The sequence below is a fragment of the Perna viridis genome, chromosome 7 (assembly GCF_037379345.1).
Source record: "Perna viridis isolate PV_CMFRI_1.1 ecotype Kerala chromosome 7, ASM3737934v1, whole genome shotgun sequence".
Classification (NCBI taxonomy): domain Eukaryota; kingdom Metazoa; phylum Mollusca; class Bivalvia; order Mytilida; family Mytilidae; genus Perna; species Perna viridis.
In genome coordinates this window covers 11,880,147-11,888,420 of record NC_142451.1, presented here as the reverse complement: position 1 = coordinate 11,888,420, position 8,274 = coordinate 11,880,147, and the positions used below count along the sequence as shown (strand labels likewise).

The following is an 8,274-nucleotide window of genomic DNA, read 5'->3' as shown; positions in this document are numbered from 1 at the left end:
AAGATGTATCACCCTTCTTGAAGAGAGCAGTCACATTTGCCAATTTCCAACTAGTAGGAAATTTGCATTGCTGAATAGATTTATTAAAAATTTTCTGCAATGGGAGAGCGATTTTATCAGGACACAGCTGAAGCATTTTATGACTGATAACATCGGGTCCAGATGCTTTATTTGGTTTTAGAACCTTAATAATATCAATAATTTCAGACTCTTCTATATGTACGTCCGATAATTTATGATTTGTTCGGTTTTGAAATTCCGGGACTTGATGATTTTCTTCATCCAATTTAGTGATGGAACAGAAATATTTATTTAGTAATGCACACTTCTCGTCATCTGCATATGCTATATCATTTAAATCCTGATCGTTTATAATATTCTGAAGTGGGGGTATAGAGTTGGAACCTTTGTTTGACTTAATCAACATTTTCATTATTTTCCAGTACGCTTTGGGGTTGTTAACATTTTCTAAAATGAAATTGTCCAAATTACTTTCGAATTTTTCTTTTGCTGATTTTTTAAGATTATTAACTCTATTTCTCTGCCTCTTGTACTTAAGAATGTCATCGTCGGTTTTTGATTTTAATGCCCTTTTCCGTAAACGGTCACGTTTTCTTATTTCCCTTCTTAATTCGTTATTAAACCACGATTTGTCATTTCGTCTGATGGTAACTTCCCTAGTTGGAATGGACCTCCCCGCGACGGCCAGAAATGTTTCTGTAAATATATCAGTCATTTGATCTACATCTGTACCGTCGGGAAGGAGGGCATTCCAATCCAGAGCCTGTAAATCAGCTGAAAACTTTTCTTTATTCGTTTTATCATACAACCAAATATGTCTTTTAAAGGCTACGGATTCTTTATGTGGGCACAGTAGGTATATTACAGCTGCATCGTGGTCCGATATTGATCTCGGAACATCAAAAACATCAGAAAAGCTGTACGACAATGTATCACTAATAAGTATAGGGTCTAATAAAGATCTACGTTGGTCAGTTACTCTTGTTGCTTTCTTGATCACATTAGCGAGATTAAACAGATTCATTGTGTCGAGAAGTCTATTATTTTCTCTGACAAGTAAATCCGTATTCAAATCTCCACAGATCACTAAACCGTGACTGTATAGGTAACTTGTACCTATCGAGTGGTTCAAGCGCGTGTAAAATTCCGAATCTGTACCTGGTGGACGATAAACATTACATAATAGAAATTTTTTACCCTTTGCAATAATTTCGACCCAGATAGTTTCATCAACATCATTTTCCAACATATTCATTCGTTTTACATGGATATTTTCCTTGGTTAATATCAAGATACCGCCACCGAACGCATTTCTATCTTTTCGATGAATGGATTTAGAAAATGATTCTAAATGGATTTCTTCGTCCTTAATGTTTGGATCTAAGTGTGTTTCTGTGATGGCAATAATATCAAAATCTTCACAAAACAAGTTTAAGAAATTAAGTTTGTTTCTGATACTTCGGATATTGATGTTACATATCGATAGTGAGTTGTCGGTGACCGATGACCTAGTAGATGATCCTGGACCAGGGTTCATCTCTATGTTACCGATGATCAAAATAAAATGGAGTACAAAAAGCAGAAAAACAATGTCAATATTAGGATTAACTGACTGCAGGATGGACAGATTGACGACGAGAAATGTACATTTTAGATTAATACACAACAATTCAAAGAAGGTGGATTTTGACGGTTTTAGTGGCCCAGATTTGACAAATCTTCTGTTGTTGAATATACCAATGGCTGCCCTGTAAGTACTAAGGTCACTACCCATCATCTAATACAGGGACAGATATAAGGTAAGTTACCTCAGTACAGCCATGGTTATAAAGTGTAACCCGTATCAAATCATCATCACCAAGAGAAAAGATAAACAGATATAAAAATGTACAAAGAGAAACAATATAAAACACAAGATATGGAGACATATACAGGTAAAAGACAAATATCATTTCATTGGGGAATTTAGGGATCATTTTGAGAGATTTTCACGAACACAGAAATGCATTAAAATATGGTAAATCATAAAAGCTGAAAATTTGTATAACTACATGTACTTGTATTTAGTAAATTTAGATATAAAGCATCATTCTAAATAATTGCAGAGATATATCCATCACAATGCACATCGTACCCATTGGATGGTTTTGTCAGGATTGACAGATCCGCAGAACTGCAACAGCAGAGGTCTAGGACATGTGTTACAGTTCTTCAGGCCTAGCAGCAATCCAAAATCAAAACAAAGTACAAAATACATTACGATGGAAAATACATAAACTACAATATATAAAAATATATTTTAGAATAATTCTGAACACGGACTACAGTAACTACAAAACACAAACAAAATGAATTATTCGGGTATCATGAGTAATTTTGAATGCAATACCATATTTTGAATTCAAATGACATTATATTTCATTCATACACATCAAGCAGCATTTGTTTTGATTTTAAATAGCAGAAATGAATGATATACACTTGGTACTTATTATATACAATATATTAAATAACTACTGTTTTTTTAACAGTGTCTACAAGCAAGATATTGGTATTAAGATTATAAAACCTGGTTAATGAAATTATTCCAAAACGAAATCAACTACTTTTTGATTCGCCGGAAAAGATTTAACTCTTGAAATCGTTTTTATAATTAATCATAAAGTCCAGAGAATTTATGAAGTTGTCGAGGAAAAACAATGAGAAAATGAACATCTTTTAATCACACATGTGAAATTTTCTAGTCAAGGTAAGTGGTCTATTCTAAATTTAGCAACAGGAAAAACCCTATGGTGGAACAGGTGAGTATCAATAACCAGGTATCAATAACAATGAGAGATCACGTGTTTCACTTTGACGTGGATATTTTAGAACCCAATACACAGTTCTAATATTATAACACAAAGAGTACACAGACAAAGAAAGTATTTGGTTGACAGTTATGAATTGTTAATTTGGCAAAAGTTTATTAAGTTTCTACAAATTTATTGTTTATAATAACTAAGTTATTCTACACCATCATTGCTATTCTGGTCATCATTCCAGACACTTTATGACGGTGGTTGCTCCCGGATCCTTCGCTCTAGGTTGGAGATATCGTCATGACAGTTTATAATAAGCTTTGTACTATCTTCTGTACGCTTGACAAATATTCTGCCATCGAAGGTCCAGTAGGCCTCTATCTGATTGTCATTTTTAAGCTTGGCAATCCTCTTGACTAGACTTGTTCTGAACTGCGTCAAATTTTCAGAAATGAATGTACCGTTAGAGTCATTTATCAGTGCTTTTTTATTGGAGTACACCAGATGCCTAGTCCTATAGGATATGAATCTGACAATCACCTGCGATTTACCATTGCGCACTTACCGATGACGTGTGTCCGACCTATGTCCTGAAGTTGGATGTTCAGCTTCATTTTCTGGTTGCATATATCTAATATGAGTTGGTCGGTATTTACTGGATGTGCGATTTTTCCGTCATCACCAATGGGCACGGGTACATTGTGAAATCGGAGGCTTGTTCTACGGGAATACTGTTCTTGGTTTTCCAATCTATATTCCAAGTCAGCTATTTTCTGATACAAAGCATCAATGTCCCTTTCGCGCTCCTTGACAGCAGTAATACTCTCCCTTGTCACCCTTTCAAGATGGGAGATTTCTATAAACTGCTTGCAAATTTTAGTCTCATTGTGTTTAATATCAGCGCTTTGTTTTGCTAGTTCTTCTCGCAGTGATTTTGTTTCTGCTTGTACCCGTTCATTTACTTGTTGCTCAATCATGGTTGATAATGACTGGCCGATTTTACTGGCTAACACAGGGATGATAGAGTCAAGCACCTCGGGACTAGATAATATCTCTAGGACTTTGTCAGCGAGGTTTTTCTGAGCGGCTAATTGCTTCTTTGTAAGTGGTTTCAGCTCTGTCATATCACCAAAGGAGTTGCGTCTCCGGATTTGTCGCTGTGTCTGCTTTTCTGTTGCAGGCAAACCTTCGGGACTTTCTGGACTAGGCCGTTTGTTATTTGTAGGGTCAGTAGAATCAAGAGAATCGAAACCAGTAGTCGAAGTTGGGTTGGGCTGTGACTGTGTAATGAAAGGCGGATCATGTATGGGGGCGTCCATGTTTGTTTATGTTTTTGTTATTGTTGTTGTTGTTTGTGAGTCCGAGCTCACTATCGAGTTCACTTCAAAAAGTTAGTGTATCAAACAATCACTAAATCAGCTGAATATCAATTGTAATGTACATCTACATTAGTATTAATGTTACAGAAAGTTTCTTTATGTAGCATTCATGTTTTCCAGCTTAAATCCCGAAAATTCCGACGGATATTTTTCAACCTACCATGTCCTGTGAGCAGTGTTCACCCTCATTGTAAGCTAAATAAACCGACGAAAACTTAATCCTTTTAAAAATAATGTTTTGACGCAGTGTATATTTATACAGTCCGTTTATCAATATATATTTTTTTTTATCTTCTTTTGTTCTTTTGTATATTTGTTTTTGGTATTCATGGCTGTACACGTACGTTGATGTCCTCAAATTTCCTAACTCTTGAATCATCATTTCTTACAAAATATGAATTAAACTGAGAATCACGGACTATCAATATTCGATGAATTTTCAAAGTAAGAATGGATTCACACCTTGAAATTTCGGTTTGGAGATGCATGTAGTAGAAATGAATCCTGCGGACTTGAGGAAGTTGAACAAAGGCCTAATCTCAACTGAGAAATGAGCAAAAAACATTTCCTTGATTGTGTTTTTGCGTTAAAGAGAAGAGGAGTCCAGAAAGACAAGAAGAAAAGATTTTGAAAACTTCTCGGGTACCTGCTTTGTGCTTATGAGAATGATTGCATTAGCACTAGCCTGTGCTTGGAGAGTGAATCGGAGCTATCACCAATGATGAAGAGCAAATTACACAATTAAAAAGAATCTGATATACCTTCCCGAGTACTTGCTTTGTGCTAATGACAATGTTTTTATTAGCACTAGCCTGTGCTTGGAGAGTCGATCGGAAACAGCATCATTTATTGTAACAGAGAAGAGTTGCAGCTGAAAATTTGGAGAAAAACCAATATGAATCGATACTATACAAGAATCCAAGACCTATCCGAGTACTTGCTAAGGCTAATGAATTTGAGTACATTAGCACTAGCCTGTGCTTGGAGAGGTTCCGGAAATAAATCAACACAAAGCTGGATTCAAAAAAGTTTCAAAAGTCAAGGAAAACAAATGTTTCTTAACGTTACAACCAGCGTCTTTCCATGTATTTGTTATGTGCTGATTACGAAATGATTATTAGCACTACCATGTGCTTGGAGAGAAGCTGAGGAAAATCCTCGCCAAAAGATGGAATTCGTTTCGGCGGCAAAACCTACCTCATTTGAATTCACTTTAATTTCAAAGTCAAAATATTTTCACATTGAATGATGAATGAATACTTTATTGCAAAAAAGCATAATTATGCTATAGCAACATAAACATATATTACAATGTGACATGATGACAAATTGCAGAGAACAATACACAATTAAGTATAATTATGAAACAATATGTGACCTAGTTGACCAAGCCGATTTGATAAAATTACATAAGTTCCTTATGACAGTAACAGATGTTGATTTCAACAGTGTTTTAAGCTTTGTTGTATTTGGCCAGGAACAATAATATTTTGGTAAGTTATGAGTACGAAAAATTCTATAAGCAGGACAAACCAGTAAAAAATGGTACTCATTTTCAACACAATTCATGGTACAACATTTACAGATACACATGTGCCTATCAGTATCAATATATCGCCCAGTTTCAATGTTCAACTTCAGTGTACCACTTCTCAATCTTGTCAAAAAATGTGAGTTAAAACTAACATCTAAATAATCCTCAAAACCAAATTCTAGCTTTAAGTCCTTGTATATAATAAGCTTTTCACAATTCTCTATAGATGCATACCAGTTTTGTATAAAGTTATCCCTAATTCTAGCAATAATAGTGTCTATAGGTATATCAAAATTTACATCAAATTGTTGATACCAGATATAATTTAAGCCCAAATTAGACAACAAATCACGAACTCTTGAAACCCAGTTTACCTTGCCATTGTTGGCATCTTCTAACAATACATTATAAATGTCAAATACAATAGGTTGTTTCTTTTTTAGAATGTTAGACCAATACTTCATAACTCTAAATTGTCTAATTATATACATTGGAAGGTGACCTAGTTCCCCGTAAAGAAAACAGTTTGGTGTGGTTCTACCTACTTTTAAGATACGATGGCAAAACTTATTATGTAATATTTCAATATCATTTCCACGATGGAAACCCCATATCTCCGAAGCGTAACACAAAACAGATGACACCATAATATCAAATAGTTCTACTTGTTTCTTTTTAGTCAAATATAAATCTTTGATTGAATTACACATTGCGGATAACGCTCTCGATCCTTGTTGACACAGTCATTTTTGTGTATGTTGAAACTTCCCATTTTTATGTAACAACATTCCTAGATATACATAAGAATCCACAATTTCAATTTCGTTATCATTGTAGAAAAAAACTATTGTCAATCGGTTGCCATCCATTCCGAAACACTACTATTTTCGTTTTATCAGTATTAACTTCGATACTCCATTTATTACAGTAAATCAGTAGTTTATCTAAAAGTTCCTGCAAAATTTCTGGTGATTTTCCAAAAAGTACTTTGTCATCCGCAAACAGAATCAAATACATCAAAAAGCTGTTGATATTTACGACATCAGTTTGATTGTTTAAGTTAATATCCTCGATCAGGTCATTTATAAAGAACAGGAAAAGAAGAGGGGATAAAGGTTCACCCTGTTTAACTCCCATCAGATTATTAAATGAATCGGATAAAGTATCACCAGATCTCAATCGCATTTTTGATTGATGAGTACACGGACTTCACAATTGATATAAATTTTGAACTAATATTATCATTTGTGGGTGTTGGCAATCCTATTCTGCTGACAATTATTTAGCTTGGGATCCAAACAACGTACTCATCAATCATGACACCAATAATGCTTCGATAGTATCCTCGTCTCTGAGCTTCTACCAACTTGTCAACTCATTGCAAAAGATGCACCTTTGACATCAATGAAACTTTGACACCTAGCCTTTAAAGTCATTACAATCGAAAAGATCTTTCATTATAGGGTTCGACAGAAAGAAGAAATGAGTCGATTAAAATCTGAGATCTTCCCAAGTACTTGCTTTGTGCTAAAGATAATGAAACCATTAGCACTAGCCTGTGCTTGGAGAGAGATTCGGAAATAACTGCGTTAAAGAGAAGAGGAGTTCAGAAAGACAAGAAGAAAAGATTTTGAAAACTTCTCGGGTACCTGCTTTGTGCTTATGAGAATGATTGCATTAGCACTAGCCTGTGCTTGGAGAGTGAATCGGAGCTATCACCAATGATGAAGAGCAAATTACACAATTAATTTCAAAGTCAAAATATTTTCACATTATAATTTGTGGATATTGGCAAGAATTAACATAACATCGGGTACAGAATGCGACAGCAGCTTTCTATCTATTGAGGGAATTAACTCGCCCCATTTCATCCCCCATTTACCGAACCAATGTATGGTTAGGCCTTCCATCTGTAATCCTAGGTGGGGACCCCCGGCTCTTCCTGCGGCTCTACGAGACGCCCAATACACTATGGATGAACCAATCACCCAAACGTGTCTTTTACCATAACAAGTTGATCGAGTTTTATTTGGGCGATTTAACTATTATTGTAATCAAGTATCGTATACATACGACTAAAGCTTTTCAATCATATGCATTATGGGGAATATAACCAGAATACGCGTTGGAAGACCAACGACTCCATCTTTTAATCTCAACATCAGAAACCCCAAGTCTAGCCATTTCAGATGCTGCTCCGCCTATTCTGAATGAGTGACTTTTTATATGTTCCTTAACGCCACAGAAAAGCCAGGGATTTCTGCAAGACTGAAGTAAATTGATACCTAGTTAAATATGAACTATCAAAATGGACACATAAAGGACCATGATCTATAGGGCACCGAACTTTTAAATAACTTAGCAAGTGATTGATCGGACAAATTTCTCGAGATTGCTCTGTAAGAATAAGAGTAACAAAATTGTGTCTTTGATCGGCTTTGAACTCTTAAGAGTGACGTTTGATTCAACTTTAGGGCCTATTGATTGAAAATGAATGTCATCTGAACAAATCGTGTGACTGCCTAATTCAGATTTGCTA

General features: G+C 35.2%; 1 pseudogene; it reads right to left on the bottom strand.

Annotated features, from left to right (window-relative positions):
• Positions 1-5,560: 5,560 nt before the first annotated feature.
• Positions 5,561-7,613, bottom strand: LOC148611347 (uncharacterized; annotated as a pseudogene).
• Between the last annotated feature and the right edge of the window lie 661 nt (positions 7,614-8,274).